The 20,451-nt window shown below is 47.6% G+C and overlaps 6 non-coding genes across 6 annotated transcripts; all 6 read right to left on the reverse strand.

Moving 5' to 3' along the window:
• Positions 1-1,512: 1,512 nt before the first annotated feature.
• LOC130339871 (U2 spliceosomal RNA) lies at positions 1,513-1,703 on the reverse strand. Its single transcript, XR_008880115.1, has one exon. It is a non-coding gene; the product is annotated as a U2 spliceosomal RNA (small nuclear RNA).
• Positions 1,704-9,404: 7,701 nt separating this feature from the next.
• Positions 9,405-9,595, reverse strand: LOC130339907 (U2 spliceosomal RNA). Its single transcript, XR_008880147.1, has one exon. It is a non-coding gene; the product is annotated as a U2 spliceosomal RNA (small nuclear RNA).
• Positions 9,596-11,655: 2,060 nt separating this feature from the next.
• LOC130339909 (U2 spliceosomal RNA) lies at positions 11,656-11,846 on the reverse strand. The gene has a single exon (XR_008880149.1). It is a non-coding gene; the product is annotated as a U2 spliceosomal RNA (small nuclear RNA).
• A 2,062-nt stretch (positions 11,847-13,908) lies between these two features.
• LOC130339910 (U2 spliceosomal RNA) lies at positions 13,909-14,099 on the reverse strand. Its single transcript, XR_008880150.1, has one exon. It is a non-coding gene; the product is annotated as a U2 spliceosomal RNA (small nuclear RNA).
• Positions 14,100-16,169: 2,070 nt separating this feature from the next.
• On the reverse strand, positions 16,170-16,360 carry LOC130339911 (U2 spliceosomal RNA). The gene has a single exon (XR_008880151.1). It is a non-coding gene; the product is annotated as a U2 spliceosomal RNA (small nuclear RNA).
• Positions 16,361-18,425: 2,065 nt separating this feature from the next.
• On the reverse strand, positions 18,426-18,616 carry LOC130339912 (U2 spliceosomal RNA). Its single transcript, XR_008880152.1, has one exon. It is a non-coding gene; the product is annotated as a U2 spliceosomal RNA (small nuclear RNA).
• Positions 18,617-20,451: the final 1,835 nt, after the last annotated feature.

A 20,451-nucleotide genomic window follows, 5' to 3' on the forward strand; every position in this document is an offset into this window, starting at 1 on the left:
TACACAACAAAGCTGGGTTGTTGTTGTTTACACTCTGCAAGGCCTGTGGAAGTGAGTGACATCATAGCACTGTAGTTCTGAGGGTTCTAGATGGATGCAACAATCTCCTGTTGCTTCTATGAAGGCCATAATAGACGACATCACCAAACAGCTCCATAGTCACATACACAGCAAAGGAGAGATGTTGTTTACACCTAGTGATGTCAGTGGTATTGAGTGACATCACAGCACAGTGCTAAGGCTCCTGGGCCTGGACACAGCAGCGGCTGCAATATCTCAACGGAGAATACGTTTATATATATGTGTGTGTGTGCGCGTATATATATATATATATATATATATATATATATATATATATATTTCTCCGCCGAAATCACTTTTAAACCCATTTCCACCTTTTTTTCCCTTCTCTTCCTCTTACTTTTTTTTCACGTTTTTTTACGTTTTTCTCCTTTTCGCCTCTTTTCTGGGCGTATTATTCTTCTTTTTCTTCTTTTTTTTCGTCTAATGCATACCCCATCAGTGCAGCAATGCTTATTCAATACCGCCAGCAGATGGAGACACTGGGGGATAATTTTCTAAGGATTTATACTGATTTTTCCTGTCTGAATTTGTCGCACAGAAAGTTGCAGGCCAAATATGTGTGACATTTCTGCGACTTTAGCTTCTAGAGCATTTTTACAACATTATACATAGGTGCTGAATACATAAAAAGCGACTGTTCAGCGACAGACAAGTCGCATCGGCTGAAAGTAGGCCAGAATGTCAGTCCATGTTGGAGCAGGTTTAGATACAGTCTAAAGTATAGATCTCAAAGTCTGTGCACAGAATTTAGCAAGGGCCTCGCACCTTCTGATGCATCAGGTAGGTGCACAATAGCATAGCCTAACCCTCTGTACTTTGGTCTATATTGATGCGGGACATAGACAGCCAGCTGATGACCAATCCATTAGTGCAATGGATGGCTGGAAGCATTTGTCTTTGCCTTTGCAATACCACAGAAGCAATGCATGGTCAATGTACAGCAATGACACACCTGTGTGAACAGCCAGGAGACCCCCCCCATGTTATGTTACATAGTTACATAGTTAGTACGGTCGAAAAAAGACATATGTCCATCAAGTTCAACCAGGGAATTAAGGGGTAGGGGTGTGGCGCGATATTGGGGAAGGGATGAGATTTTATATTTCTTCATAAGCATTAATCTTATTTTGTCAATTAGGAACATTCAGCACCCACCCGCTATCAAGGCAGCTGCCTATCATGTCATGCCCTACCTGCACAGGTGTGCTGGCTACTCAAATGATCCAATTAAGGAGGCCATTTAGTCAGCAGCAGCAGAAGTCCTGTGCCTGGATGCTCCAACAGCGGCCAGACACAAGCAGAAGCAGCAGCAGCAGCACCACCTTTTGTTTTTTGGCTGCAGCAGCAAGGCCCACAGGGCTGGCTAGCTGGCTAGCCAGCAAGCAGGTAGCAATGAAAGTAGGAATCTTTCTTTTTAACCCTGTAAGGGGGTGGTGCACTGTACCCGAAGATACTGCCATATCGGGTCAATGCATAGGGCGACGGAAGCAAGCTTCGAAATCGGCCCCCGTTCTCAAAAATCCATTTAATATATGGTCCCCAGATAGGGGACATATCAGATATTAAACTGATAAGAACAGATACTACACTTGATCTTAGCCAAAAGGCCGAGAAGCGATAACCGTGAAAGGGGCGGGCCCAACAAGGTCCCCTTCATGGGCACTATCACTGCTTGCTGTCAGGGAGGCTGCCAGACAATTTTCCATGCACACTCTGGGCTGGGGGGCAGTCAACCACCAGTACACACAGCAGAACCTAAACCCATACCATTATTGCTAAGCAGCAAGACAGGGGCCCATTGCACTCCCACGGGGCCTTTTTAAATGCAATCCATAACCCGGATTTGCCAGGAACCCTTCTTACTCCTCCTACTTGCATGTGACACTGGGCTTAGGATCTGCATAGGAAACACACACACAAGCACACACCTACCTTTGTTGCCTGCAGATGCCTCCTTGGCTGTCCCCAAACGGTATCAAACCAACACCCACGGGAAGCTGTAAGCATAGAGGACATGCCTGCACCCCATTGGACTTACCTGTGTGGGTTAAATCCGGGTTATTTGACAACCTATGGCGGTGATGGTTCTGCTCAGGCAGAGCAGTGCTGATGCTCCTCATAAAGCTGTCGCTGCTGTGAAGGTTCTAGGTGACATCACAAATCCCTATGGTTACATACACAACAAAGCTGGGTTGTTGTTGTTTACACTCTGCAAGGCCTGTGGAAGTGAGTGACATCATAGCACTGTAGTTCTGAGGGTTCTAGATGGATGCAACAATCTCCTGTTGCTTCTATGAAGGCCATAATAGACGACATCACCAAACAGCTCCATAGTCACATACACAGCAAAGGAGAGATGTTGTTTACACCTAGTGATGTCAGTGGTATTGAGTGACATCACAGCACAGTGCTAAGGCTCCTGGGCCTGGACACAGCAGCGGCTGCAATATCTCAACGGAGAATACGTTTATATATATGTGTGTGTGTGCGCTGTCACGATGCCGGCTGGCAGGTAGTGGATCCTCTGTGCCAGAGAGGGATTGGCGTGGACCGTGCTAGAGGATCGGTTCTAAGTCACTACTGGTTTTCACCAGAGCCCGCCGCAAAGCGGGATGGTCTTGCTGCGGCGGTAGTGACCAGGTCGTATCCCCTAGCAACGGCTCAACCTCTCTGGCTGCTGAAGATAGGCGCGGTACAAGGGAGTAGACAGAAGCAAGGTCGGACGTAGCAGAAGGTCGGGGCAGGCAGCAAGGATCGTAGTCAGGGGCAACGGCAGGAGGTCTGGAACACAGGCTAGGAACACACAAGGAAACGCTTTCACTGGCACTAAGGCAACAAGATCCGGCGAGGGAGTGAAGGGGAAGTGAGGTGATATAGGGAAGTGCACAGGTGTAAACACTAATTGGAACCACTGCGCCAATCAGCGGCGCAGTGGCCCTTTAAATCGCAAAGACCCGGCGCGCGCGCGCCCTAGGGAGCGGGGCCGCGCGCGCCGGGACAGAACTGACGGAGAGCGAGTCAGGTACGGGAGCCGGGGTGCGCATCGCGAGCGGGCGCTACCCGCATCGCGAATCGCATCCCGGCCAGAGGCGGTATCGCAGCGCCCCGGGTCCGTGGAACCGACCGGAGCGCTGCAGTGAGAGGAGTGTAGCGAGCGCTCCGGGGAGGAGCGGGGACCCGGAGCGCTCGGCGTAACAGTACCCCCCCCCTTGGGTCTCCCCCTCTTCTTGGAGCCTGAGAACCTGAGGACCAGACTTTTGTCCAGGATATTGTCCTCAGGTTCCCAGGACCTCTCTTCAGGACCACAACCCTCCCAATCCACTAGAAAGAAGGTTTTCCCTCTGACCTTTTTAGATGCTAAAATTTCTTTGACGGAGAAGATGTCCGAGGAGCCGGAGACAGGAGTGGGGGGAACAGATTTGGGAGAGAAACGGTTAATGATAAGTGGTTTAAGAAGAGAAACATGAAAGGCATTAGGAATACGAAGAGAAGGAGGAAGAAGAAGTTTGTAAGAGACAGGATTAATCTGGCGCAAAATCTTGAAAGGACCAAGATAGCGTGGTCCCAACTTATAGCTAGGGACACGGAAGCGGACATATTTAGCGGAGAGCCATACCTTGTCTCCAGGGGAAAAAATGGGAGGAGCTCTTCTTTTCTTATCCGCGAATCTCTTCATGCGTGAAGAAGCCTGTAAGAGAGAATTTTGGGTCTCTCTCCATATGATGGAAAGATCACGAGAAATTTCATCCACAGCGGGCAGACCAGAGGGCAAGGGGGTAGGGAGGGGGGGAAGAGGGTGACGGCCGTACACCACGAAAAACGGGGATTTGGAGGAAGATTCAGAGATTCTGAAATTATACGAGAATTCGGCCCAAGGTAGAAGATCTGCCCAGTCATCCTGGCGGGAGGAAACAAAATGTCGTAAATAGTCACCCAAGATCTGGTTAATTCTTTCTACTTGTCCATTGGATTGAGGATGGTATGCAGAAGAAAAATTTAATTTAATCTTGAGTTGTTTACAGAGAGCCCTCCAGAATTTAGACACAAATTGGACGCCTCTATCCGAGACGATCTGCGTAGGCAACCCGTGAAGACGAAAAATGTGTACAAAAAATTGTTTAGCCAACTGAGGCGCTGAAGGAAGACCAGGAAGAGGGATGAAATGTGCCATTTTGGAGAATCGATCAACGACCACCCAAATAACAGTGTTGCCATGGGATGGGGGTAAGTCAGTAATAAAATCCATACCAATCAGAGACCAAGGTTGTTCGGGAACAGGCAGAGGAAGAAGAAAACCAGCGGGCTTCTGGCGAGGAGTCTTATCCCGGGCACAGATAGTGCAGGCTCGCACAAAGTCCACCACATCAGTCTCTAGAGTCGGCCACCAATAGAAGCGAGAGATGAGTTGCACAGATTTCTTGATGCCCGCATGACCTGCGAGATGGGAGGAGTGACCCCATTTGAGGATTCCGAGGCGTTGGCGTGGAGAAACAAAGGTCTTTCCTGGAGGAGTTTGCCTGATGGAGGCTGGAGAAGTGGAAATCAGGCAGTCAGGAGGAATGATGTGTTGAGGGGAGAGTTCAATTTCAGAAGCATCTGAGGAACGAGAGAGAGCATCGGCCCTAATGTTCTTATCAGCAGGCCGAAAGTGAATTTCAAAATTAAATCGGGCAAAGAACAGAGACCACCTGGCCTGACGAGGATTCAGCCGTTGGGCAGACTCGAGGTATGAGAGGTTCTTGTGATCGGTGTAAATAATAACTGGAAATCTTGATCCCTCCAGCAGATGCCTCCATTCCTCAAGTGCTAATTTAATGGCTAGAAGCTCTCGATCCCCGATGGAGTAGTTCCTCTCCGCCGGAGAGAAGGTCCTAGAAAAAAACCCACAAGTAACAGCATGCCCGGAAGAGTTTTTTTGTAGAAGGACAGCTCCAGCTCCCACTGAGGAGGCATCAACCTCCAATAGGAAGGGTTTAGATGGGTCAGGTCTGGAGAGCACGGGAGCCGAAGAGAAGGCAGACTTGAGTCGTTTAAAGGCGTCTTCCGCTTGAGGAGGCCAAGACTTGGGATCGGCATTTTTTTTGGTTAAAGCCACAATAGGAGCCACAATGGTAGAAAAATGTGGAATAAATTGCCTGTAATAATTGGCGAACCCCAAAAAACGTTGGATGGCACGGAGTCCGGAGGGGCGTGGCCAATCTAAGACGGCAGAGAGTTTATCTGGATCCATTTGTAGTCCCTGGCCAGAGACCAAGTATCCTAGAAAAGGAAGAGATTGGCATTCAAACAGACATTTCTCAATTTTAGCATAGAGTTGATTGTCACGAAGTCTCTGAAGAACCATACGGACATGCTGGCGGTGTTCTTCTAGATTGGCCGAAAAAATTAGGATATCATCAAGATATACAACAACACAGGAGTATAACAGATCACGAAAAATTTCATTAACAAAGTCTTGGAAGACAGCAGGGGCGTTGCACAGGCCAAAGGGCATGACCAGATACTCAAAGTGTCCATCTCTGGTGTTAAATGCTGTTTTCCACTCATCCCCCTCTCTGATGCGGATGAGGTTATAGGCGCCTCTTAAGTCCAATTTAGTAAAGATGTGGGCACCTTGGAGGCGATCAAAGAGTTCAGAGATGAGGGGTAAGGGGTAGCGGTTCTTAACCGTGATTTTATTAAGTCCGCGGTAGTCAATGCAAGGACGTAGAGAGCCATCTTTTTTGGACACAAAGAAAAATCCGGCTCCGGCAGGAGAGGAGGATTTGCGGATAAAGCCCTTTTTTAGATTCTCCTGGACGTATTCAGACATGGCAAGAGTCTCTGGGGCAGAGAGAGGATAAATTCTGCCCCGGGGTGGAGTAGTGCCCGGGAGGAGGTCGATAGGACAATCATAAGGCCTGTGAGGAGGTAGAGTCTCCGCTTGTTTTTTGCAGAAAACATCCGCGAAGTCCATATAGGCCTTAGGGAGACCGGTTACTGGAGGAACCACAGAGTCACGGCAAGGGGTACTGGGAACCGGTTTTAGACAGTCCTTGGAACAAGAGGGCCCCCAACTCTTGATCTCCCCAGTGGACCAATCCAGGGTTGGGGAATGAAGTTGAAGCCAGGGAAGTCCAAGGAGAATTTCCGAGGTGCAATTGGGGAGGACCAAAAGTTCAATCCTCTCGTGATGAGATCCGATGCTCATTAGAAGGGGCTCCGTGCGGAAACGTATGGAACAGTCCAATCTTTCATTGTTTATACAATTGATGTAAAGGGGTCTGGTGAGACTGGTCACTGGGATGTTGAACCTGTTGACGAGAGAGGCCAAAATAAAATTTCCTGCAGATCCAGAGTCCAAGAAGGCCACAGAAGAGAAGGAGAAGGCAGAGGCTGACATCTGCACAGGCACAGTAAGACGTGGAGAAGCAGAGTGGACATCAAGGATTGTCTCACCTTTGTGCGGAGTCAGGGTACGTCTTTCCAGGCGAGGAGGGCGGATAGGACAATCCCTCAGGAAGTGTTCGGTACTAGCACAGTACAGGCAGAGGTTCTCCATGCGGCGTCGTGTCCTCTCTTGAGATGTCAGGCGAGACCGGTCGACCTGCATAGCCTCCACGGCGGGAGGCACAGGAACAGATTGCAGGGAACCAGAGGAGAGAGGAGCCGAGGAGAAGAAACGCCTCGTGCGAACAGAGTCCATATCTTGGCGGAGCTCCTGACGCCTTTCGGAAAAACGCATGTCAATGCGAGTGGCTAGGTGAATAAGTTCATGAAGATTAGCAGGCATTTCTCGTGCGGCCAGAACATCTTTAATGTTGCTGGATAGGCCTTTTTTAAAGGTCGCGCAGAGGGCCTCATTGTTCCAGGATAATTCAGAAGCAAGAGTACGGAATTGTACGGCATACTCGCCAACGGAAGAATTACCCTGGACCAGGTTCAACAGGGCAGTCTCAGCAGAAGAGGCTCGGGCAGGTTCCTCAAAGACACTTCGAATTTCCGAGAAGAAGGAGTGTACAGAGGCAGTGACGGGGTCATTGCGGTCCCAGAGCGGTGTGGCCCAAGCCAGGGCTTTTCCAGACAGCAGGCTGACTACGAAAGCCACCTTAGACCTTTCAGTGGGGAACTGGTCCGACATCATCTCCAAGTGTAATGAACATTGGGAAAGGAAGCCACGGCAAAACTTAGAGTCCCCATCAAATTTATCCGGCAAGGATAGTCGTAGTCCAGAAGCGGCCACTCGCTGCGGGGGAGGTACAGGAGCTGGCGGAGGAGATGGTTGCTGGAGCTGTGGTAGTAACTGTTGTAGCATAACAGTCAGTTGAGACAGCTGTTGGCCTTGTTGCGCAATCTGTTGTGACTGCTGGGCGACCACCGTGGTGAGGTCAGCGACAACTGGCAGAGGAACTTCAGCGGGATCCATGGCCGGATCTACTGTCACGATGCCGGCTGGCAGGTAGTGGATCCTCTGTGCCAGAGAGGGATTGGCGTGGACCGTGCTAGAGGATCGGTTCTAAGTCACTACTGGTTTTCACCAGAGCCCGCCGCAAAGCGGGATGGTCTTGCTGCGGCGGTAGTGACCAGGTCGTATCCCCTAGCAACGGCTCAACCTCTCTGGCTGCTGAAGATAGGCGCGGTACAAGGGAGTAGACAGAAGCAAGGTCGGACGTAGCAGAAGGTCGGGGCAGGCAGCAAGGATCGTAGTCAGGGGCAACGGCAGGAGGTCTGGAACACAGGCTAGGAACACACAAGGAAACGCTTTCACTGGCACTAAGGCAACAAGATCCGGCGAGGGAGTGAAGGGGAAGTGAGGTGATATAGGGAAGTGCACAGGTGTAAACACTAATTGGAACCACTGCGCCAATCAGCGGCGCAGTGGCCCTTTAAATCGCAAAGACCCGGCGCGCGCGCGCCCTAGGGAGCGGGGCCGCGCGCGCCGGGACAGAACTGACGGAGAGCGAGTCAGGTACGGGAGCCGGGGTGCGCATCGCGAGCGGGCGCTACCCGCATCGCGAATCGCATCCCGGCCAGAGGCGGTATCGCAGCGCCCCGGGTCCGTGGAACCGACCGGAGCGCTGCAGTGAGAGGAGTGTAGCGAGCGCTCCGGGGAGGAGCGGGGACCCGGAGCGCTCGGCGTAACATGCGCGTATATATATATATATATATATATATATATATATATATATTTCTCCGCCGAAATCACTTTTAAACCCATTTCCACCTTTTTTTCCCTTCTCTTCCTCTTACTTTTTTTTCACGTTTTTTTACGTTTTTCTCCTTTTCGCCTCTTTTCTGGGCGTATTATTCTTCTTTTTCTTCTTTTTTTTCGTCTAATGCATACCCCATCAGTGCAGCAATGCTTATTCAATACCGCCAGCAGATGGAGACACTGGGGGATAATTTTCTAAGGATTTATACTGATTTTTCCTGTCTGAATTTGTCGCACAGAAAGTTGCAGGCCAAATATGTGTGACATTTCTGCGACTTTAGCTTCTAGAGCATTTTTACAACATTATACATAGGTGCTGAATACATAAAAAGCGACTGTTCAGCGACAGACAAGTCGCATCGGCTGAAAGTAGGCCAGAATGTCAGTCCATGTTGGAGCAGGTTTAGATACAGTCTAAAGTATAGATCTCAAAGTCTGTGCACAGAATTTAGCAAGGGCCTCGCACCTTCTGATGCATCAGGTAGGTGCACAATAGCATAGCCTAACCCTCTGTACTTTGGTCTATATTGATGCGGGACATAGACAGCCAGCTGATGACCAATCCATTAGTGCAATGGATGGCTGGAAGCATTTGTCTTTGCCTTTGCAATACCACAGAAGCAATGCATGGTCAATGTACAGCAATGACACACCTGTGTGAACAGCCAGGAGACCCCCCCCATGTTATGTTACATAGTTACATAGTTAGTACGGTCGAAAAAAGACATATGTCCATCAAGTTCAACCAGGGAATTAAGGGGTAGGGGTGTGGCGCGATATTGGGGAAGGGATGAGATTTTATATTTCTTCATAAGCATTAATCTTATTTTGTCAATTAGGAACATTCAGCACCCACCCGCTATCAAGGCAGCTGCCTATCATGTCATGCCCTACCTGCACAGGTGTGCTGGCTACTCAAATGATCCAATTAAGGAGGCCATTTAGTCAGCAGCAGCAGAAGTCCTGTGCCTGGACGCTCCAACAGCGGCCAGACACAAGCAGAAGCAGCAGCAGCAGCACCACCTTTTGTTTTTTGGCTGCAGCAGCAAGGCCCACAGGGCTGGCTAGCTGGCTAGCCAGCAAGCAGGTAGCAATGAAAGTAGGAATCTTTCTTTTTAACCCTGTAAGGGGGTGGTGCACTGTACCCGAAGATACTGCCATATCGGGTCAATGCATAGGGCGACGGAAGCAAGCTTCGAAATCGGCCCCCGTTCTCAAAAATCCATTTAATATATGGTCCCCAGATAGGGGACGTATCAGATATTAAACTGATAAGAACAGATACTACACTTGATCTTAGCCAAAAGGCCGAGAAGCGATAACCGTGAAAGGGGCGGGCCCAACAAGGTCCCCTTCATGGGCACTATCACTGCTTGCTGTCAGGGAGGCTGCCAGACAATTTTCCATGCACACTCTGGGCTGGGGGGCAGTCAACCACCAGTACACACAGCAGAACCTAAACCCATACCATTATTGCTAAGCAGCAAGACAGGGGCCCATTGCACTCCCACGGGGCCTTTTTAAATGCAATCCATAACCCGGATTTGCCAGGAACCCTTCTTACTCCTCCTACTTGCATGTGACACTGGGCTTAGGATCTGCATAGGAAACACACACACAAGCACACACCTACCTTTGTTGCCTGCAGATGCCTCCTTGGCTGTCCCCAAACGGTATCAAACCAACACCCACGGGAAGCTGTAAGCATAGAGGACATGCCTGCACCCCATTGGACTTACCTGTGTGGGTTAAATCCGGGTTATTTGACAACCTATGGCGGTGATGGTTCTGCTCAGGCAGAGCAGTGCTGATGCTCCTCATAAAGCTGTCGCTGCTGTGAAGGTTCTAGGTGACATCACAAATCCCTATGGTTACATACACAACAAAGCTGGGTTGTTGTTGTTTACACTCTGCAAGGCCTGTGGAAGTGAGTGACATCATAGCACTGTAGTTCTGAGGGTTCTAGATGGATGCAACAATCTCCTGTTGCTTCTATGAAGGCCATAATAGACGACATCACCAAACAGCTCCATAGTCACATACACAGCAAAGGAGAGATGTTGTTTACACCTAGTGATGTCAGTGGTATTGAGTGACATCACAGCACAGTGCTAAGGCTCCTGGGCCTGGACACAGCAGCGGCTGCAATATCTCAACGGAGAATACGTTTATATATATGTGTGTGTGTGCGCGTATATATATATATATATATATATATATATATATATTTCTCCGCCGAAATCACTTTTAAACCCATTTCCACCTTTTTTTCCCTTCTCTTCCTCTTACTTTTTTTTCACGTTTTTTTACGTTTTTCTCCTTTTCGCCTCTTTTCTGGGCGTATTATTCTTCTTTTTCTTCTTTTTTTTTGTCTAATGCATACCCCATCAGTGCAGCAATGCTTATTCAATACCGCCAGCAGATGGAGACACTGGGGGATAATTTTCTAAGGATTTATACTGATTTTTCCTGTCTGAATTTGTCGCACAGAAAGTTGCAGGCCAAATATGTGTGACATTTCTGCGACTTTAGCTTCTAGAGCATTTTTACAACATTATACATAGGTGCTGAATACATAAAAAGCGACTGTTCAGCGACAGACAAGTCGCATCGGCTGAAAGTAGGCCAGAATGTCAGTCCATGTTGGAGCAGGTTTAGATACAGTCTAAAGTATAGATCTCAAAGTCTGTGCACAGAATTTAGCAAGGGCCTCGCACCTTCTGATGCATCAGGTAGGTGCACAATAGCATAGCCTAACCCTCTGTACTTTGGTCTATATTGATGCGGGACATAGACAGCCAGCTGATGACCAATCCATTAGTGCAATGGATGGCTGGAAGCATTTGTCTTTGCCTTTGCAATACCACAGAAGCAATGCATGGTCAATGTACAGCAATGACACACCTGTGTGAACAGCCAGGAGACCCCCCCCATGTTATGTTACATAGTTACATAGTTAGTACGGTCGAAAAAAGACATATGTCCATCAAGTTCAACCAGGGAATTAAGGGGTAGGGGTGTGGCGCGATATTGGGGAAGGGATGAGATTTTATATTTCTTCATAAGCATTAATCTTATTTTGTCAATTAGGAACATTCAGCACCCACCCGCTATCAAGGCAGCTGCCTATCATGTCATGCCCTACCTGCACAGGTGTGCTGGCTACTCAAATGATCCAATTAAGGAGGCCATTTAGTCAGCAGCAGCAGAAGTCCTGTGCCTGGACGCTCCAACAGCGGCCAGACACAAGCAGAAGCAGCAGCAGCAGCACCACCTTTTGTTTTTTGGCTGCAGCAGCAAGGCCCACAGGGCTGGCTAGCTGGCTAGCCAGCAAGCAGGTAGCAATGAAAGTAGGAATCTTTCTTTTTAACCCTGTAAGGGGGTGGTGCACTGTACCCGAAGATACTGCCATATCGGGTCAATGCATAGGGCGACGGAAGCAAGCTTCGAAATCGGCCCCCGTTCTCAAAAATCCATTTAATATATGGTCCCCAGATAGGGGACGTATCAGATATTAAACTGATAAGAACAGATACTACACTTGATCTTAGCCAAAAGGCCGAGAAGCGATAACCGTGAAAGGGGCGGGCCCAATAAGGTCCCCTTCATGGGCACTATCACTGCTTGCTGTCAGGGAGGCTGCCAGACAATTTTCCATGCACACTCTGGGCTGGGGGGCAGTCAACCACCAGTACACACAGCAGAACCTAAACCCATACCATTATTGCTAAGCAGCAAGACAGGGGCCCATTGCACTCCCACGGGGCCTTTTTAAATGCAATCCATAACCCGGATTTGCCAGGAACCCTTCTTACTCCTCCTACTTGCATGTGACACTGGGCTTAGGATCTGCATAGGAAACACACACACAAGCACACACCTACCTTTGTTGCCTGCAGATGCCTCCTTGGCTGTCCCCAAACGGTATCAAACCAACACCCACGGGAAGCTGTAATCATAGAGGACATGCCTGCACCCCATTGGACTTACCTGTGTGGGTTAAATCCGGGTTATTTGACAACCTATGGCGGTGATGGTTCTGCTCAGGCAGAGCAGTGCTGATGCTCCTCATAAAGCTGTCGCTGCTGTGAAGGTTCTAGGTGACATCACAAATCCCTATGGTTACATACACAACAAAGCTGGGTTGTTGTTGTTTACACTCTGCAAGGCCTGTGGAAGTGAGTGACATCATAGCACTGTAGTTCTGAGGGTTCTAGATGGATGCAACAATCTCCTGTTGCTTCTATGAAGGCCATAATAGACGACATCACCAAACAGCTCCATAGTCACATACACAGCAAAGGAGAGATGTTGTTTACACCTAGTGATGTCAGTGGTATTGAGTGACATCACAGCACAGTGCTAAGGCTCCTGGGCCTGGACACAGCAGCGGCTGCAATATCTCAACGGAGAATACGTTTATATATATGTGTGTGTGTGCGCGTATATATATATATATATATATATATATATATATATATTTCTCCGCCGAAATCACTTTTAAACCCATTTCCACCTTTTTTTCCCTTCTCTTCCTCTTACTTTTTTTTCACGTTTTTTTACGTTTTTCTCCTTTTCGCCTCTTTTCTGGGCGTATTATTCTTCTTTTTCTTCTTTTTTTTCGTCTAATGCATACCCCATCAGTGCAGCAATGCTTATTCAATACCGCCAGCAGATGGAGACACTGGGGGATAATTTTCTAAGGATTTATACTGATTTTTCCTGTCTGAATTTGTCGCACAGAAAGTTGCAGGCCAAATATGTGTGACATTTCTGCGACTTTAGCTTCTAGAGCATTTTTACAACATTATACATAGGTGCTGAATACATAAAAAGCGACTGTTCAGCGACAGACAAGTCGCATCGGCTGAAAGTAGGCCAGAATGTCAGTCCATGTTGGAGCAGGTTTAGATACAGTCTAAAGTATAGATCTCAAAGTCTGTGCACAGAATTTAGCAAGGGCCTCGCACCTTCTGATGCATCAGGTAGGTGCACAATAGCATAGCCTAACCCTCTGTACTTTGGTCTATATTGATGCGGGACATAGACAGCCAGCTGATGACCAATCCATTAGTGCAATGGATGGCTGGAAGCATTTGTCTTTGCCTTTGCAATACCACAGAAGCAATGCATGGTCAATGTACAGCAATGACACACCTGTGTGAACAGCCAGGAGACCCCCCCCATGTTATGTTACATAGTTACATAGTTAGTACGGTCGAAAAAAGACATATGTCCATCAAGTTCAACCAGGGAATTAAGGGGTAGGGGTGTGGCGCGATATTGGGGAAGGGATGAGATTTTATATTTCTTCATAAGCATTAATCTTATTTTGTCAATTAGGAACATTCAGCACCCACCCGCTATCAAGGCAGCTGCCTATCATGTCATGCCCTACCTGCACAGGTGTGCTGGCTACTCAAATGATCCAATTAAGGAGGCCATTTAGTCAGCAGCAGCAGAAGTCCTGTGCCTGGACGCTCCAACAGCGGCCAGACACAAGCAGAAGCAGCAGCAGCAGCACCACCTTTTGTTTTTTGGCTGCAGCAGCAAGGCCCACAGGGCTGGCTAGCTGGCTAGCCAGCAAGCAGGTAGCAATGAAAGTAGGAATCTTTCTTTTTAACCCTGTAAGGGGGTGGTGCACTGTACCCGAAGATACTGCCATATCGGGTCAATGCATAGGGCGACGGAAGCAAGCTTCGAAATCGGCCCCCGTTCTCAAAAATCCATTTAATATATGGTCCCCAGATAGGGGACGTATCAGATATTAAACTGATAAGAACAGATACTACACTTGATCTTAGCCAAAAGGCCGAGAAGCGATAACCGTGAAAGGGGCGGGCCCAACAAGGTCCCCTTCATGGGCACTATCACTGCTTGCTGTCAGGGAGGCTGCCAGACAATTTTCCATGCACACTCTGGGCTGGGGGGCAGTCAACCACCAGTACACACAGCAGAACCTAAACCCATACCATTATTGCTAAGCAGCAAGACAGGGGCCCATTGCACTCCCACGGGGCCTTTTTAAATGCAATCCATAACCCGGATTTGCCAGGAACCCTTCTTACTCCTCCTACTTGCATGTGACACTGGGCTTAGGATCTGCATAGGAAACACACACACAAGCACACACCTACCTTTGTTGCCTGCAGATGCCTCCTTGGCTGTCCCCAAACGGTATCAAACCAACACCCACGGGAAGCTGTAAGCATAGAGGACATGCCTGCACCCCATTGGACTTACCTGTGTGGGTTAAATCCGGGTTATTTGACAACCTATGGCGGTGATGGTTCTGCTCAGGCAGAGCAGTGCTGATGCTCCTCATAAAGCTGTCGCTGCTGTGAAGGTTCTAGGTGACATCACAAATCCCTATGGTTACATACACAACAAAGCTGGGTTGTTGTTGTTTACACTCTGCAAGGCCTGTGGAAGTGAGTGACATCATAGCACTGTAGTTCTGAGGGTTCTAGATGGATGCAACAATCTCCTGTTGCTTCTATGAAGGCCATAATAGACGACATCACCAAACAGCTCCATAGTCACATACACAGCAAAGGAGAGATGTTGTTTACACCTAGTGATGTCAGTGGTATTGAGTGACATCACAGCACAGTGCTAAGGCTCCTGGGCCTGGACACAGCAGCGGCTGCAATATCTCAACGGAGAATACGTTTATATATATGTGTGTGTGTGCGCGTATATATATATATATATATATATATATATATATATATATATATATTTCTCCGCCGAAATCACTTTTAAACCCATTTCCACCTTTTTTTCCCTTCTCTTCCTCTTACTTTTTTTTCACGTTTTTTTACGTTTTTCTCCTTTTCGCCTCTTTTCTGGGCGTATTATTCTTCTTTTTCTTCTTTTTTTTCGTCTAATGCATACCCCATCAGTGCAGCAATGCTTATTCAATACCGCCAGCAGATGGAGACACTGGGGGATAATTTTCTAAGGATTTATACTGATTTTTCCTGTCTGAATTTGTCGCACAGAAAGTTGCAGGCCAAATATGTGTGACATTTCTGCGACTTTAGCTTCTAGAGCATTTTTACAACATTATACATAGGTGCTGAATACATAAAAAGCGACTGTTCAGCGACAGACAAGTCGCATCGGCTGAAAGTAGGCCAGAATGTCAGTCCATGTTGGAGCAGGTTTAGATACAGTCTAAAGTATAGATCTCAAAGTCTGTGCACAGAATTTAGCAAGGGCCTCGCACCTTCTGATGCATCAGGTAGGTGCACAATAGCATAGCCTAACCCTCTGTACTTTGGTCTATATTGATGCGGGACATAGACAGCCAGCTGATGACCAATCCATTAGTGCAATGGATGGCTGGAAGCATTTGTCTTTGCCTTTGCAATACCACAGAAGCAATGCATGGTCAATGTACAGCAATGACACACCTGTGTGAACAGCCAGGAGACCCCCCCCATGTTATGTTACATAGTTACATAGTTAGTACGGTCGAAAAAAGACATATGTCCATCAAGTTCAACCAGGGAATTAAGGGGTAGGGGTGTGGCGCGATATTGGGGAAGGGATGAGATTTTATATTTCTTCATAAGCATTAATCTTATTTTGTCAATTAGGAACATTCAGCACCCACCCGCTATCAAGGCAGCTGCCTATCATGTCATGCCCTACCTGCACAGGTGTGCTGGCTACTCAAATGATCCAATTAAGGAGGCCATTTAGTCAGCAGCAGCAGAAGTCCTGTGCCTGGACGCTCCAACAGCGGCCAGACACAAGCAGAAGCAGCAGCAGCAGCACCACCTTTTGTTTTTTGGCTGCAGCAGCAAGGCCCACAGGGCTGGCTAGCTGGCTAGCCAGCAAGCAGGTAGCAATGAAAGTAGGAATCTTTCTTTTTAACCCTGTAAGGGGGTGGTGCACTGTACCCGAAGATACTGCCATATCGGGTCAATGCATAGGGCGACGGAAGCAAGCTTCGAAATCGGCCCCCGTTCTCAAAAATCCATTTAATATATGGTCCCCAGATAGGGGACGTATCAGATATTAAACTGATAAGAACAGATACTACACTTGATCTTAGCCAAAAGGCCGAGAAGCGATAACCGTGAAAGGGGCGGGCCCAACAAGGTCCCCTTCATGGGCACTATCACTGCTTGCTGTCAGGGAGGCTGCCAGACAATTTTCCATGCACACTCTGGGCTGGGGGGCAGTCAACCACCAGTACACACAGCAGAACCTAAACCCATACCATTATTGCTAAGCAGCAAGACAGGGGCCCATTGCACTCCCACGGGGCCTTTTTAAATGCAATCCATAACCCGGATTTGCCAGGAACCCTTCTTACTCCTCCTACTTGCATGTGACACTGGGCTTAGGATCTGCATAGGAAACACACACACAAGCACACACCTACCTTTGTTGCCTGCAGATGCCTCCTTGGCTGTCCCCAAACGGTATCAAACCAACACCCACGGGAAGCTGTAAGCATAGAGGACATGCCTGCACCCCATTGGACTTACCTGTGTGGGTTAAATCCGGGTTATTTGACAACCTATGGCGGTGATGGTTCTGCTCAGGCAGAGCAGTGCTGATGCTCCTCATAAAGCTGTCGCTGCTGTGAAGGTTCTAGGTGACATCACAAATCCCTATGGTTACATACACAACAAAGCTGGGTTGTTGTTGTTTACACTCTGCAAGGCCTGTGGAAGTGAGTGACATCATAGCACTGTAGTTCTGAGGGTTCTAGATGGATGCAACAATCTCCTGTTGCTTCTATGAAGGCCATAATAGACGACATCACCAAACAGCTCCATAGTCACATACACAGCAAAGGAGAGATGTTGTTTACACCTAGTGATGTCAGTGGTATTGAGTGACATCACAGCACAGTGCTAAGGCTCCTGGGCCTGGACACAGCAGCGGCTGCAATATCTCAACGGAGAATACGTTTATATATATGTGTGTGTGTGCGCGTATATATATATATATATATATATATATATATATATATATATTCTCCGCCGAAATCACTTTTAAACCCATTTCCACCTTTTTTTCCCTTCTCTTCCTCTTACTTTTTTTTCACGTTTTTTTACGTTTTTCTCCTTTTCGCCTCTTTTCTGGGCGTATTATTCTTCTTTTTCTTCTTTTTTTTCGTCTAATGCATACCCCATCAGTGCAGCAATGCTTATTCAATACCGCCAGCAGATGGAGACACTGGGGGATAATTTTCTAAGGATTTATACTGATTTTTCCTGTCTGAATTTGTCGCACAGAAAGTTGCAGGCCAAATATGTGTGACATTTCTGCGACTTTAGCTTCTAGAGCATTTTTACAACATTATACATAGGTGCTGAATACATAAAAAGCGACTGTTCAGCGACAGACAAGTCGCATCGGCTGAAAGTAGGCCAGAATGTCAGTCCATGTTGGAGCAGGTTTAGATACAGTCTAAAGTATAGATCTCAAAGTCTGTGCACAGAATTTAGCAAGGGCCTCGCACCTTCTGATGCATCAGGTAGGTGCACAATAGCATAGCCTAACCCTCTGTACTTTGGTCTATATTGATGCGGGACATAGACAGCCAGCTGATGACCAATCCATTAGTGCAATGGATGGCTGGAAGCATTTGTCTTTGCCTTTGCAATACCACAGAAGCAATGCATGGTCAATGTACAGCAATGACACACCTGTGTGAACAGCCAGGAGACCCCCCCCATGTTATGTTACATAGTTACATAGTTAGTACGGTCGAAAAAAGACATATGTCCATCAAGTTCAACCAGGGAATTAAGGGGTAGGGGTGTGGCGCGATATTGGGGAAGGGATGAGATTTTATATTTCTTCATAAGCATTAATCTTATTTTGTCAATTAGGAACATTCAGCACCCACCCGCTATCAAGGCAGCTGCCTATCATGTCATGCCCTACCTGCACAGGTGTGCTGGCTACTCAAATGATCCAATTAAGGAGGCCATTTAGTCAGCAGCAGCAGAAGTCCTGTGCCTGGACGCTCCAACAGCGGCCAGACACAAGCAGAAGCAGCAGCAGCAGCACCACCTTTTGTTTTTTGGCTGCAGCAGCAAGGCCCACAGGGCTGGCTAGCTGGCTAGCCAGCAAGCAGGTAGCAATGAAAGTAGGAATCTTTCTTTTTAACCCTGTAAGGGGGTGGTGCACTGTACCCGAAGATACTGCCATATCGGGTCAATGCATAGGGCGACGGAAGCAAGCTTCGAAATCGGCCCCCGTTCTCAAAAATCCATTTAATATATGGTCCCCAGATAGGGGACGTATCAGATATTAAACTGATAAGAACAGATACTACACTTGATCTTAGCCAAAAGGCCGAGAAGCGATAACCGTGAAAGGGGCGGGCCCAACAAGGTCCCCTTCATGGGCACTATCACTGCTTGCTGTCAGGGAGGCTGCCAGACAATTTTCCATGCACACTCTGGGCTGGGGGGCAGTCAACCACCAGTACACACAGCAGAACCTAAACCCATACCATTATTGCTAAGCAGCAAGACAGGGGCCCATTGCACTCCCACGGGGCCTTTTTAAATGCAATCCATAACCCGGATTTGCCAGGAACCCTTCTTACTCCTCCTACTTGCATGTGACACTGGGCTTAGGATCTGCATAGGAAACACACACACAAGCACACACCTACCTTTGTTGCCTGCAGATGCCTCCTTGGCTGTCCCCAAACGGTATCAAACCAACACCCACGGGAAGCTGTAAGCATAGAGGACATGCCTGCACCCCATTGGACTTACCTGTGTGGGTTAAATCCGGGTTATTTGACAACCTATGGCGGTGATGGTTCTGCTCAGGCAGAGCAGTGCTGATGCTCCTCATAAAGCTGTCGCTGCTGTGAAGGTTCTAGGTGACATCACAAATCCCTATGGTTACATACACAACAAAGCTGGGTTGTTGTTGTTTACACTCTGCAAGGCCTGTGGAAGTGAGTGACATCATAGCACTGTAGTTCTGAGGGTTCTAGATGGATGCAACAATCTCCTGTTGCTTCTATGAAGGCCATAATAGACGACATCACCAAACAGCTCCATAGTCACATACACAGCAAAGGAGAGATGTTGTTTACACCTAGTGATGTCAGTGGTATTGAGTGACATCACAGCACAGTGCTAAGGCTCCTGGGCCTGGACACAGCAGCGGCTGCAATATCTCAACGGAGAATACGTTTATATATATGTGTGTGTGTGCGCGTATATATATATATATATATATATATATATATATATATATATATATATATTTCTCCGCCGAAATCACTTTTAAACCCATTTCCACCTTTTTTTCCCTTCTCTTCCTCTTACTTTTTTTTCACGTTTTTTTACGTTTTTCTCCTTTTCGCCTCTTTTCTGGGCGTATTATTCTTCTTTTTCTTCTTTTTTTTCGTCTAATGCATACCCCATCAGTGCAGCAATGCTTATTCAATACCGCCAGCAGATGGAGACACTGGGGGATAATTTTCTAAGGATTTATACTGATTTTTCCTGTCTGAATTTGTCGCACAGAAAGTTGCAGGCCAAATATGTGTGACATTTCTGCGACTTTAGCTTCTAGAGCATTTTTACAACATTATACATAGGTGCTGAATACATAAAAAGCGACTGTTCAGCGACAGACAAGTCGCATCGGCTGAAAGTAGGCCAGAATGTCAGTCCATGTTGGAGCAGGTTTAGATACAGTCTAAAGTATAGATCTCAAAGTCTGTGCACAGAATTTAGCAAGGGCCTCGCACCTTCTGATGCATCAGGTAGGTGCACAATAGCATAGCCTAACCCTCTGTACTTTGGTCTATATTGATGCGGGACATAGACAGCCAGCTGATGACCAATCCATTAGTGCAATGGATGGCTGGAAGCATTTGTCTTTGCCTTTGCAATACCACAGAAGCAATGCATGGTCAATGTACAGCAATGACACACCTGTGTGAACAGCCAGGAGACCCCCCCCATGTTATGTTACATAGTTACATAGTTAGTACGGTCGAAAAAAGACATATGTCCATCAAGTTCAACCAGGGAATTAAGGGGTAGGGGTGTGGCGCGATATTGGGGAAGGGATGAGATTTTATATTTCTTCATAAGCATTAATCTTATTTTGTCAATTAGGAACATTCAGCACCCACCCGCTATCAAGGCAGCTGCCTATCATGTCATGCC

This window comes from Hyla sarda, unplaced genomic scaffold (genome assembly GCF_029499605.1).
Source record: "Hyla sarda isolate aHylSar1 unplaced genomic scaffold, aHylSar1.hap1 scaffold_555, whole genome shotgun sequence".
NCBI classification, from domain to species: domain Eukaryota; kingdom Metazoa; phylum Chordata; class Amphibia; order Anura; family Hylidae; genus Hyla; species Hyla sarda.